Source organism: Micrasema longulum, unplaced genomic scaffold (genome assembly GCF_059751315.1).
Source record: "Micrasema longulum isolate JH-2025_06_02 unplaced genomic scaffold, ASM5975131v1 h1tg001794l, whole genome shotgun sequence".
Lineage (NCBI taxonomy): Eukaryota > Metazoa > Arthropoda > Insecta > Trichoptera > Brachycentridae > Micrasema > Micrasema longulum.
The window spans coordinates 79,751-93,031 of record NW_028278968.1 but is presented as its reverse complement, the minus strand read 5'-3'; the positions used below and the strand labels follow the sequence as shown (position 1 = coordinate 93,031).

At 29.7% G+C, this 13,281-nt stretch overlaps 1 protein-coding gene across 1 annotated transcript in view; it reads left to right on the top strand.

Annotated features, from left to right (window-relative positions):
* Positions 1-3,852: 3,852 nt before the first annotated feature.
* The window catches only part of LOC148273963 (organic cation transporter 1-like), a 48,513-nt gene continuing 39,084 nt past the window's right edge, over positions 3,853-13,281 (top strand). Inside the window, exon 1 of the mRNA XM_088237866.1 lies at positions 3,853-4,069. The gene's annotated coding sequence lies outside the window, so the exon portion shown is untranslated. The remainder of the gene's footprint in view (positions 4,070-13,281) is intronic.

Sequence of the window (13,281 nt, the reverse complement as noted above, 5' to 3'; positions counted from 1 at the left end):
ATAGGTAGAAAAGATTCAGAATAGCACCTCAGTGGTGGCTCTTTTCTACCATAGAGAATGATTAACTTAAGGATTTTTATTGTGCTTTTTTGTACTTTTTAAGCGTTTTATTATAAATATGTCGAGAGGAGAGAAAAATAAGTAAGTTTTGAAGTCGAATTAAATTCCGACATAAGTGTCACTTTACTAAAACGAACGCCTAGATGTGAAAATAATGTCGCTAGGTTGTGTCATATTAACAAATTAGAATATCTAGGGGTTAGACACAGATTATATGCGTCAGAAAGTTACCACTGTAAAGTGGCCACTTTAACCAGTCAATGAAAGGTCATAAGCCCTGTAAATGCCTAGATTTCCATAGTCCCTTCTCAAAAATGTTTTCCCTCTCTGTTGAAATAAATTTAAATAACAATTATTTTATTTATTTTCTCATAAACATATCTACTATAGAAATTAGAAATTGCAAGTGGCAATAAGTCTGCCATTTAACTGTGTATACTATTATTTTTATTTTGTATGTATGACATTGTATATTATGGTTAATAAAGATTTATTATTATTATTATTATTATTATAAAACATAATTATCGAAAGTCAAATAAAATGGGAAGCTGAGCATAATCGCTTATTTTGACAATTCGCCCCTGGTATGTATACGGAAATTATCTAATTAGTTAATGAATATTTATTTATTAACTTCTTTCAATCTTAATAAGAATTTAAAATTTTCCGTTTTTCAAAATTGTTTATGACATTTGTAACACCGTACGTCAGAAGACGGCAGACAAAAAAAGACGTTTTTTTTAGTTTTTGGATGATCCTAAATCCTGTAAGAAACAATTTATAAAAATAGAAAAACAATAGAGACATGCCAATGGTAATCAGTGTGTAGAAAGATCATTAATGTAGAGCCATAATCCAGGGAGCAATTTCAGGACTACGTTTGTATGAAGAAAAGTAAGACCCCGTTTACTCTTATAATACACCAAATCAATATACAGATAGACATATTTAAATTAGGATTTTTTAAAAACATATTTGATTTAGAAAACACACAGTCATAAATGATAAGTATTAAAAACAAACATTTTATAACATAAAAAGACCATTTCAGTTTTAATAAATTAAGTAAAAGATGGAAACATTAAATGTGACAAAAAAAAAAAAACAACTTTAGTGAGAAAAGAATAATCGTTAATATTTACGTTTTCTATGCAGGTAATTATTGGTAGTAAATAAAAATACAGAATGCACACTCTGAGTCATCCATGCACAAATATATGAACGTATGCATATATACACATGCATTCGGATATCTACGTGCATATAAAAACATACCCAAACTCATATATTACACGCGGTACATATACATATTTTAAACCACTCAAGATGTACATTCAGCAACTATCTCAAATAATCAACTCCATGAAGGAATTTTTCTGTATAAATGAAATATGCAGTTGAAAATGCCTACATTAATACTGAATCCATTATACTTTTTACGGGCACGTCTAACAAATGCAAATGAGGAATAATAGTGAAATATATATTTTTAAACGTTTTTTGTGTAAAAAAGGTCTATGAATGACTGTTTTTGCCCTCGTGGTGTAATGGTCAGCGCGTTTGCCTGCCATGCAAGTCTTGGGTTTGATTCCCGACATGGTTGACATGAAATATTTATTGAAAAAGAGGTTTTTACACTTGAATATTTCATAGTCCCTGGACTGGTACCTGAAACGTAAAATTGATCACCTGTTAAAAATTAATCGAGATATGCTGCGATTGGTGTAAAAATGCAGTGCTTTATGCACCATTAGGTGCGGAAAGGGAATGATGATGAAAATTTTTGTTTTGCTAATTATTAGTAGCATAAAAAATATTTTTGAATTTGTAATTTTTAATTGCCGCAAAACCAGTCATTCCATTGGCCACGCCCCTAATACGTCACGATTCATGTTTATTATTTGTTCCTGGCCATTGAATTTTTTTTAGAACATTATCACGAATATTGACGTCACAACTACCAAGGCCAAACACGTCGCGTATTTCTAGCAATGTATTTTTATTAAATTTCTTTTTTATGTTTATGTATGAAAACAATTCTCCACAATATCCATATTGATTTCGCAAACACAATTTATTATTCTAAATTCATTTCATATATTTTTATCGGTATTCGTAGTATGTGATAGTCCCTATTAAATCTGGAAAAGCGAAGAGGACAACAGAAACCAATATTTTGGAAACGGTACGGCGAATCAACCATATTGTTGAAAAAATTAATCACTTTTTTGTAATGATTTTATAGAACAAATCAACTACACGTCTTTTTTAAACTTTTTGAATTTACCTACTCTGGATGATCGCAGGAAAATAACTGACCTAATATTTCTAAATTCGATTGTTGCGATAATTTATTAAATATTAATATACCAACACGTAGAACTAGACAAAATAGTCTTTATTATTGTCACCCTTCTCAAACCAACTATCTTTGTCACTTACCTATACCGCGTATACACAGACGAGGAAACGAATGTACATCTCATATTGACCTTTTTAACTCGAGTCTCTGAATTCAAAGCATCTCTTTATAAATATTTTATTATGTTCTATAGTAACGATCAACGAATTATTTGCAAAAGCTACTTATGCTAATGATCTGGTGTTTATTCATTTTATATTTTTTATATCTTTTGTATGCTGACATACATTCATGTTTGTATATCTATTTCTTGTTATTTTTCTTTTCCTTTTTATACCCGTGTTTTAAAATTGCTTTTTTTGTTTTTAATTTTTGCATATCTGACTAACTCGTTATATTGTGAAAGGCACTTGTGCCGTATAATAAATAAATAAATAAGTAAATATTGAATTAAGTGAGGTCAAAAGAACCCAACAAAATATAAACACTCGTTCAGCAACACAAATTAACTGTATTGTCCCATTTGTATCAACCGCCTTTGGTAAAAAGCAATACAATGTAATTGCTCCAAAAATATTTAATGATTTATTGCCAAATATAAAAGACTCAAAATGTAAAACCAATTTTAAAATAAAAATAACTGCACATATAAATAGTGTAGCGAGAGATTTTTTTGAAATATATATTTAAATAAAAAAACGTGTTTTTTTTTATAATTGGTACACATATTATTTATATTTTTATGTATTTCATTGCTTTATATTTGTTTTATTATATATTATACTATTTTATTTATGTTTAAGTGACATGTATTCTTGGCACATATATATTTATTTTATATTTGTATAATAACGATTTTTTATTTCTTACATTTGATTAGCTAGGCATTTATAATTAAGTAGTTATAGTTTTTTTTTATGTTATTATTTTATTAGTATAGGACTACTTATGCTCTAAAGATAAAAAATCTCCATCTTAGAACAGGCTGTGCCATGTTAGATGGAGACTATCATAAACAGAGAACACTCCGTTTTCATTTTAGATTAATTGGTTTTATATAGATTCCCTGTTATTAAGTAATAATATTTCCCTGTTAAGGATAAAAAAAATTAAGGATTCGCCGTGATCATTTTCAATGTTACCAAAACGATATTCCAGCTGATGATGCGAATGGGGTTCGAAATTACAAAGGTTGGTGTATAAAGAAAAATTAAAAGATCTCAAATTAAATAGCATGTTATAAAAAATATGAATTTCCCACGAGAGCTTCTAGTTTTTCCAAGATCCATAACTTCACCAATACAGCTAATGATTCTGTGCAAATGAACAAAGCGATGTAACGAACAGTTCTATTTCTGCCTCAGAGAAGTTATCGCGGATCCAAGAGAATATCATTTCAATTGATAAAACATAATAATGAAAATAATGTAATAAAAATAATTAAATAATGAAAAAAATTAATTGTTATGTAAAACAATCAAACATATTAATGTTACAACAGTAAAAAACAGTGTTTTTAGAGAAACTCAAAAGTGTTAAGAACTTAAATTAGTGTATTTGTAAAAATGTGAAAAAATCAAAGAATGCCTTGTATATCGGGAAAATTGTGTACAATTTGAAGTATTAAAAAAATGTGGATACCAGGTATTTTATTAAAACCATTTAACGATTTAATTGTTTTTAAATGATTATTTATTTATTTTATTAGGTAAACAAACAGTATGCATAAAATGTATTGTCATTTTTGTATTATTAATGTAGGACACCCATGCGCATACTTAAAAAGTTTGTACTGAAAACACAATAATTCAAATTATTTTAAATAAAACAAATTTAGAAAATCAAAAATTAAATATATATTCATAATAATAATTTGTCGGCCTTGTGGTGTAATGGTCAGCGCGTTAGCCTGCCATACGAGAGGTCTCGGGTTCGATTCCCGATATGGTTGATGTGAAATATTGATTTAAAAGGGTGTTTTCACACTAGAATATTTCATAGTCCCTGGACTGGTACCTGGAGCGTAAGACTGATCACCTTACCTTCATGTGACAAAAAAAGATCAAGATACGCTGCGATTGGTGTACCAATGCAGAGCCCTATGTACCATTTGGTGCGGAAAGGGAATGATGATGATGAAAAATAATAATAAATGAAATAAATGCTTCTCTTAATATTTCTATGATTTTTTACTTAAATTTACTACATAATTTACGTAAATCTAGAGTTATATTGGTCGCAAATTCTACGTATTGTTTTAAATAGTTAGTTGACGCGTTGTCTGTTGTAAAACAGACGATTTTTTCTGTTTGGTCTAGATGGCATACGGAATTGAAGTCTATAAGTAGATCAGGAGAATCAATTTTATTATTTATTTATTATTAACATATTACAACAGAGATGAAGAACATTTCAGAGAAGGTAATATAGAAGTCTAGGCATTTACAGGGCTTTTGACCTGTCAATGGCTGGTTTAAGTGGCCACTTTACACACTGTGTAACATTCACCATTCTGCCTATATTTGAACATCTATATTCCTTCAATTCTTTCATCTGTTGATGTTTGTGAAGTTATAGAGCTGAAACCTTTATTTATGCGAGTGAGATTCATCTAATTGAATTATTTCACATGCATACTAGGCAACGCCTGAAAATGTTATTTTTTCAATTTCTATACTTCTTCATGGACCAGGTAATTTATCAACAATATTTCTATATTACCTTCTCTTAAATGTTCTTCATCTCTGTTGTAATATGTTAATATAAACAGCTCCCCAGGGAGTTGAATCCAGTTCATGTCTACAAAAAATTTGGACAAACTCAAAATATTGTTATTTATTTATTTATACTTTTACATTGTTTGTATTTTTTTTTTTATACAGAATAATGCTCCCTCACCGGGGTGTCCCGTGCAGAGGGTAACATTTTACAAAATATGAAACATGTCTAAGATTAGCTATTTAACAAAGTAAACATAATATTAACAATAAAAAAAACGTAATTAATCCAATTAACCTAATTATCATTAACACAATAAACAATAAAAAACTAAAATAATAAAAAAACATAACCAATATATGTAGACTTATAGAACAAATTTCGTAAACAGTACACATATTTTACCATATACTATTTATATGCTGATATAGAGTCAATGTTAAATATTTCTAATCTACAAAAACGTAGAACTAATATTGACTCCATATATATGTTCGGCATACTAAATGGTATAATCGATGTTCCATCATTACTGGGACAAGTAAAATTCAATATTCCGACTCGTAGATTGAGAAACAATGAAGTACTGATCATCGATCAGCATATAACAAACTATGGCCTTAATTCTCCAATGACCCGACCCGTCTTTGTCATATTGTTAACTCGAGACAAGATCTGGACTTTTTTGGTTTAAGTTTACAACGATTTAAACGAGCACTGAATAAAAAATCCAGATCTTGTCTCGATGTCCCTTATGTTAGTCAATGCTTCTTTTCTTATTTTTTAGTGTTTTTAACTGTTCTTATGTTGTTATATTTGTCCCTACGTCCACCGTCTCTAGATAGTAAAGTCTTCATAAACAAATTACAAGAATTTATTAGAGATACTGTTTTTTGGGAAACATTAAGTTTTCCTTTGTTCTTCTAGGTTTATTTTTTGTTTCTTATATTTATTTATTTAACAGTAACAAACAGTCAACAATGATATAATTACATAAAAAAATACGGTTTAAAGACAGACCAGCGAAGTTTCCAAATAAAAATCATACATATTAAATTGTGGTACAACAAAAGGGTGTGTGTGTGTGTTTTTGTATGAGAGTGAGTGTAGAGGTGTGTTTGAGTGTATTAGTGTGAGGGTGTTCAGGTGTGTGTAAGCGTGATCATCATTAAATAGTAAGTAGGAGCGTATCGCAGCCAGAAAGAATGAGTCTTAATTTATTTTTAAATAAATTAAGGGGTATGTTGAATATATCAATATATGAAAAAAAAAAGCATTAAAGTTTGAGCAAGAACGATAGAGGAAAGAGTGTTGTGCATAGTTAGTGCTATAGACTGGCAGATGGAGTAAATACTTTTTTCTTGTCACGCGAAAGGGGACATTAAGATTAATTTTGGAGAGTAGGTTAAATAGTCTTGTTTATTATTGAATCATTTATTTAAATAGCAAAATTCAGATAAAGTGCGTCTTTTTTCAAGGGTAAAAAATCAATTTTGATTAAACGAAAATATTTACACTGTGTATTTTTTTGTATTCTTGATGTAACGTAAAACTGATAAAAACATGTATACCCACGCACAGGCTATGCTTCTGTGGGATTTTGATTTCTTGTTATTTTATTCTGTTTTATGTTATTTTTGTATGCTGTGTACTGTAAGAAAAAAATAACATAAAAAAAACTTATTATTTTATACAAAATTTAAAAGAAAAATAAACTGAAAATCTACACTGTACTATGAAGAAAAGAGGGGGATGGAAAGGAAAGAAGAAGGAGAAAGGAAAAACTTGAATATTTAGATTACATTTCAGTCTTGATTAAAATGTAAATAATGAAGGGGAGACTCTGACATCAATAGGTAGATTATTCCACAATCGAGCAGATACTATGTGAAAGAGGAGGCCAAAAAAATTAAGCGGTGAATGGGTATCTAAAGGGTTCTCTCGTTACTTGAACGAAGAAGTAGTTCAAGTTGTGATAGAGGTTGGAAAAGCTCTCACAGATAAACAGGCAAAGTGAGATTATTTCAAATATTGTGAATAAATGGTAGAATGTGTCTTCTATGCCTGATATTGAGCCAGTGTAGTTGCGTGCAATATTCGGTTATGTGGTCAAATTTGCGAAGATTAAAGATAAAATGTACACAGACATTCTGCAATTCGACTTATCAAGCAGTTATTTATAAATATAGATATAGATATGTAAAGAAATAATGTTTTTTTTAAAAAGGCTTTATGCCTATTCATTATGTACACGCTAATGTTTTGAATTTTGGTATTCCGGTTTTGCATTTATTTTTTATCTTATAATTGCGATATCATGTACTTATTTTTTGCGTTTTTTGCATTTTTCTAAATATTATTTGAAAACATAGCTTATATGTATTTTTTTCGCTCCTTTTATTTATATTTTAGTTAGTAGTAATTATTATTATACAACAATGTAGTGTTATAATATGTTTTTATGTAAAGGATCTTTACCGACAAGCCATATTAATTAGCTTGGTGAGTCCGGTGAAAAAAATATTAAAAATGTTTTTTTTTAAATAATAAAAATGTAATATTGTATGTAAATAATAAATAAATAAGTAAAATTCTACCATTAAAGTTCAGTATTAGCATCTTTTCCTACATTTTTTTAATGGCTCAGTTAAATTTAATAGGTCTTTGAAAGAAATGTAACTATGACTGAATGTAAGATTGTAGTAAATGGAGATAGTTTGAAACAGGTCGAAGAATTTGTATATCTGGATACTAGAGATGGAAATATGGACGAGGATATTGAAAGGAGGGTTAGTGCCGGTAACAGAGTTAATGGTGCCTTAAAGTCTGTCGTAGCAAATAAGTGTCTATCGCAAGAGGCTAAATTAGCAGTTCATAATGGAGTTCTGGTACCAACCCTAATGTATGGAAGCGAAGCATGGAGTTGGAAAAAAAGGGACGAAAGTAGACTGAATGCTGTTGAAATGCGATCCCTCAGGCGAATGTGCGGAAAAACAATGTATGATAGGTGCCCTAATGTCGAAATTAGAGCAGAATGCAAGGCTGAGTTAAGCATTATCGACAAAATTAAGAAAGGTCTTTTGCGATGGTTCGGTCATGTGGAGCGAATGAATGATGAAAGAACGGCTAAAAAGATTTATGATGCGAATGTGTCTGGTTGTAGAAGTCGAGGAAGGCCGAGAAAGACATGGCATGATCAAGTACAACAAATTCTTGAAAGTGGTCATGTGAAAAGTCGGAATAACCGACGTGCGTGCATGAGAAGATGTATGAATGTGAAGGAAGCAAAGGAAGTGTGCCAGGACAGAGTGGTGTGGCGTTCTATCCTCTCTGCCTACCCCTCCGGGGAAATGGCGTGATGGTTAGTTAGTTAGTTAGTTAGCTCAGTTAAATTATAAATAATGTTTCAAACGCACATAAATTCCATGTCAAATCAAGACATGTTACATAAATATGAATCAATAATATTTTGTTTGAAAAGTATAACACTATTATTGTGTCATGATATAAATACACTATAAAATAAAATGATAACATAAAAGAGATAACATAAAACACATTTCGATCGTCGTACTAAGGAGTTAAACGAATTATTAATAAAGAGCTTTTTTTAATTGTAATTAAACTTTTGAGAATTTAAAATTCAATGAAAAGAATTTCGAATTTAGGCTTTTGTTGGTTGACCTGTATTGCCTGGTTTTTTTATAAACTTAAATAATATTTCATAATAATCACTCCCCGCACCGAATGGCGCATAGGGCACTGCATTGGTACACCAATCGCAGCGAATCTTGAATTTTTTTATTACATGAAGGTAAGATTATGAGCTTCAGGTGCCAGGCCAGAGAATATGAAATGTTCTAGTGTAAAAACACATTTTCAAATTAATGTCTCATGTCAACCATGTCGGGAATCGAACCAGAGACCTTTTGCATGATTGCGCTGACCACTAAATCACGAGGCCGACAAAAAATTTGTTCTTATTATTTACCCAAATAACTTTTAGGCTATTTCGTAAAAGTTATTAACAACTGAATTTAAAAAAATAGTATTCGAAGCACTAACTTCGTTAGTTTCCATGTTAAATAATAAAACTAAATATTTGCTTTATGTAAAATCAATAAAATTTTCTTCATATCTGTTATCTCTTGGGTTGAATTCAGTTATGGTTTCCAAAAAAATGATAGGCTGCTTACGTCATTGGATAGACTTATTGTTGATAAAACCAGGTGATCCATCGAGTATAAACATTAAAAAATATTATCAGGCGTTGCCTAGTATGTAGGAGAAATAATTCGGTCAGAAAGTCACCCGCATTCCCGCTTTTTAACTTCACGAAGATCATCATGTGGAAGAATGGAAAGAATATGGATGTTTAACCATAGGCGGAATGATGAACGCTACTCAGTGTGTAAAGTGATTAATTAAATGATCCAATAAATGCCTAGACTCCTCCTTATATATATTTAAAACATTTAAGAATTAAAGCTGAAATAATTTTAAGCATACTTTTGAGAAAAATATATTTTTTAATTTAACCGTAAAAAAACATTCGTTATTTACATTTTTATTTTTTTATTAATAAATTTTACAAAAAGTACATGTTTTTGTAAAATTCTAAACATGTCTACTTTTACACATCTAGTAAATGTTATCACTGTACTCTCCAAAAAAGAGACTAACTCTTGTGCTTGGAGAGCGACTTACACTGTTGTTTATTTATGGGAGTTTATATAATTTTAAATACGAGTGCATGAAAAAGAAAAATAAAAACATAGGATATATATAAAAAAAAAAAAACATAAAACAATAATACATTTATACTAATTAAAATTTAATGTTGTTTTTACAAGTGTTTAAAAAATTTCTTTAGATTAGCTTTAAATTTATTTATTGATATTTTATTTTTAATAGTTTTTAAAATAATATTTTATTTTCCTCCACATTATCTTTTAAAAAGCTTTAATTAATCACATGTGTATATCTGTACCTCAGAGGCAGACGGATGCAAATCCAGAATTTGATGGAATGACATTTCGATTTTCGTATCCAGTTTATGATCATGTCCATTGATTTTGAAGAATTCTAAGTCTTATAAAGAATGAACCTATGTATTGAGATACTGAAAATACAAATTAAAGTAGATTTTTTAGGCTTGTGTTGAACATTTGACGTTTGGATTTGCATCATTTTGCCTCTGAGGTACAGATATTATACAAGAAGCGAATTTCACATTTAAATCTCGCTCTTTCATGACATTGGTCGTAGGGAGTCAGAAAAGTTGATGCATGCCACGGATTGGAGAACCTTACTGGATGTCAAAAATAAAATATAAAAAATAAGGAATAATTAAAAAAAATAATATTTATAGATGACAACCATGAAGTTTCGCATAAATAAATTGTCTATGTTTTTATGAATGTATGTATGTATGTGTATGCGCATGGGTGTATGTACGTGTGTGTGTATGTACATGTGTATATATGTGTATATTTATATATATGTGTGTATTTTTTTATAATTTTTATTTTTATTTTTTATTTTTTTGTTTTAAAACCTTTATTTTAGCCTAAATAAACTATACATTCAGTAGAAAAATGGAACACTTAAGGTTGAACTTGCCAAAAAAGAGTCTAGCTCTTGTGTTTGGCAAGTTTACAAAATAACATAAAAATAAAACATAAAATGCAAAACAAAATAATAAAATAAATAAAAATTTAAACAATTTTAAAAATTGAGAAAAATATAACACCAAAAAAAATATTAAATAAAAACACAAAATTTGTAAACACGGGCACATATTAAACATACATCTCTTTTTTTAAAATACAGTTAATGTTAATTATGTCAAGAAGCTTTTCTTTAATTAGTATATATGTGTATGTCTGTATGTATATGAATCAAAATGTGTATCCGAATAATTTTTATATTTTGTTTGTCTGTGCTCTATATTAATTTGTTAACTATTATAATATATTAAAATGTAATTGCCTAGCTTGGAACGGGGTATGTACCCTTGTTAGCTGGGCAAAGTGAACATGGAATTGTATTTTGATAAAGAGTGTGAATAAATAAATAAATAAAAAAATATAAAAAATACCATATTGCTGGTGTTGTCGATACATCTAATAGTAGAATGCCTGGATTTTTACTTCGAAACTCTAGATATAGTATTTATGTTTCTTCGTGTAACTGTTGTAATTGGCTTAGGCCGTAAATATAATAAATAAATTATGACAATGGTGAAGGTGTGTAGTAGGAATTGCATGTTAGTGTAATACGTGTCCCGTCAGAGACGGGTACGTCTCGACACTAACTGGTAGACGTAGAAAAGTCGGTTACTGGTAATACAAATATTAACTAACAATAAATAAATGTTTATTTTAAATTAGTAGGAACAATTGAACGTAGTTATGCAGAAAGCACAGTCCACAATTTTGAAAAAATGAGATATTGATGTAATCGGGTGCGGGAAGGTCAATTCCATGTTCTGCTAAAAACAGCCAGACCACTGTCGTACATAAAACTGTAGTAATCACCTTCTGAAAATGGTGTCGAACACACAAAAAGAATTTCTCGATTTGCAGAAAACACCCACATCTCCAGAAAAATCTTATGGTTTTTTAAAATTCGTTAAAACTGGTCAAATACATAATTCGATTCTTGTTTGTAATATAAAAAAAAACTTATGTATTCATTGTTTATCATTTGTTAAAGTCGAAAATATTCCAACTGTTGTTTGAATTTGATAATTCACTCATTTCCACAATATCAAGTTTATTTGTAGCTGCTCGTCAAACTATTATTGACAATTAAATTTCATAAATTAAAAAAAAATACTTGTTTATTTTAATTACCTTATACTAGTTTTTTATTTTTTACTATTATATCAAACTGCACTGTAGTATTGGCAAATACGCATTTCATAGATACATATTTTTATTTCTTATTTTTCGTGATAATATATGCTTGCTTGTTTATTAATTTAACTTAAAATGTCTTTCTTGCTTACCGTAACACATTATTTATTGTTTGCCTTACAGAATTTATTTCATAAGTTTATATCTTTGCATTTTTTGTTTATATGCTTACTGTTTTTTCTTGCATACCTTTATTATAATTGTTTTTTTTTTAACTTTGTAAAACTTTTTATCATATCCTTTTTAACTAATTTCTCAATTTTTTCTGTATATTCTGTTTGTTATTTAGTATGTCAGCATGTATTTCATTTTTATTTTTTGTAAATGCCTTTTGGGCGTTAATGAACAAAATAAATAATTAAATAAATTTCACAAAAGTGCTATTATCTCAGTTTCATTTTTATATGGCTGGCTGCTTTCTGCATAACTACGTTCAATTGAAATTCGTAAACCCCAAACTATTTTTTTTCAGGGAGAGTAAAAACTGTTTCAACCGCTTCAGTAAGGAATCTCAGGGTAATAATTCGCGACCCGCTTATAGAGACGCTCTTTCGGTTTGGCAATTTTGGTTTGGTTTTTGGTTTAACAACAAACGTGTAACGGACGGTTCGTCGCTGCGCCTGCAACTCTCGACCCGAGTACCTACGACACGTTATTTTGCTGTATACTCTAGCAAACTACGTGATTGATAATCCTTAAATGGTTTTTGTGCGTATGGGAGGCTCCTTTACTTTACATTATTCTGAGGTGCGGATTTACAAGTTTAACTCTTAAAAGAGTGTGGTAAATAATCCCTTTGCGCACGGTGATGTAACATCGTGTTACCACTAGTAAAAGACGGTATATTCTAAAGTTCAGACATTTAAAAAAAATTAAAAACATGGAGACATACTGCTTAATAATTCCTTTTCCATAATTAATGCAAAAAAATATATAATTTAGCCCTGTTATAGCAAAATAAATAAAAAAACACAAATACGCCACTCATGTTACGCGCGTGCGTCCCCCATCATTGTCATCAACCGACTGATGACTAAATCTGTTTAAGACGACACCTGCCGCAGAACAGCGTCTCAGCGTCTCTGTCTTGCTTGATATGACTTATATCTTCGTGCTCTCCCTTGTATAAGGTATCTGTATAGATGTGTTGCTGAATTAGCAGACATTCATTCTTCGCGTTGCAAGGATAAATATTTTTTGTATTAACATTTAGCATAG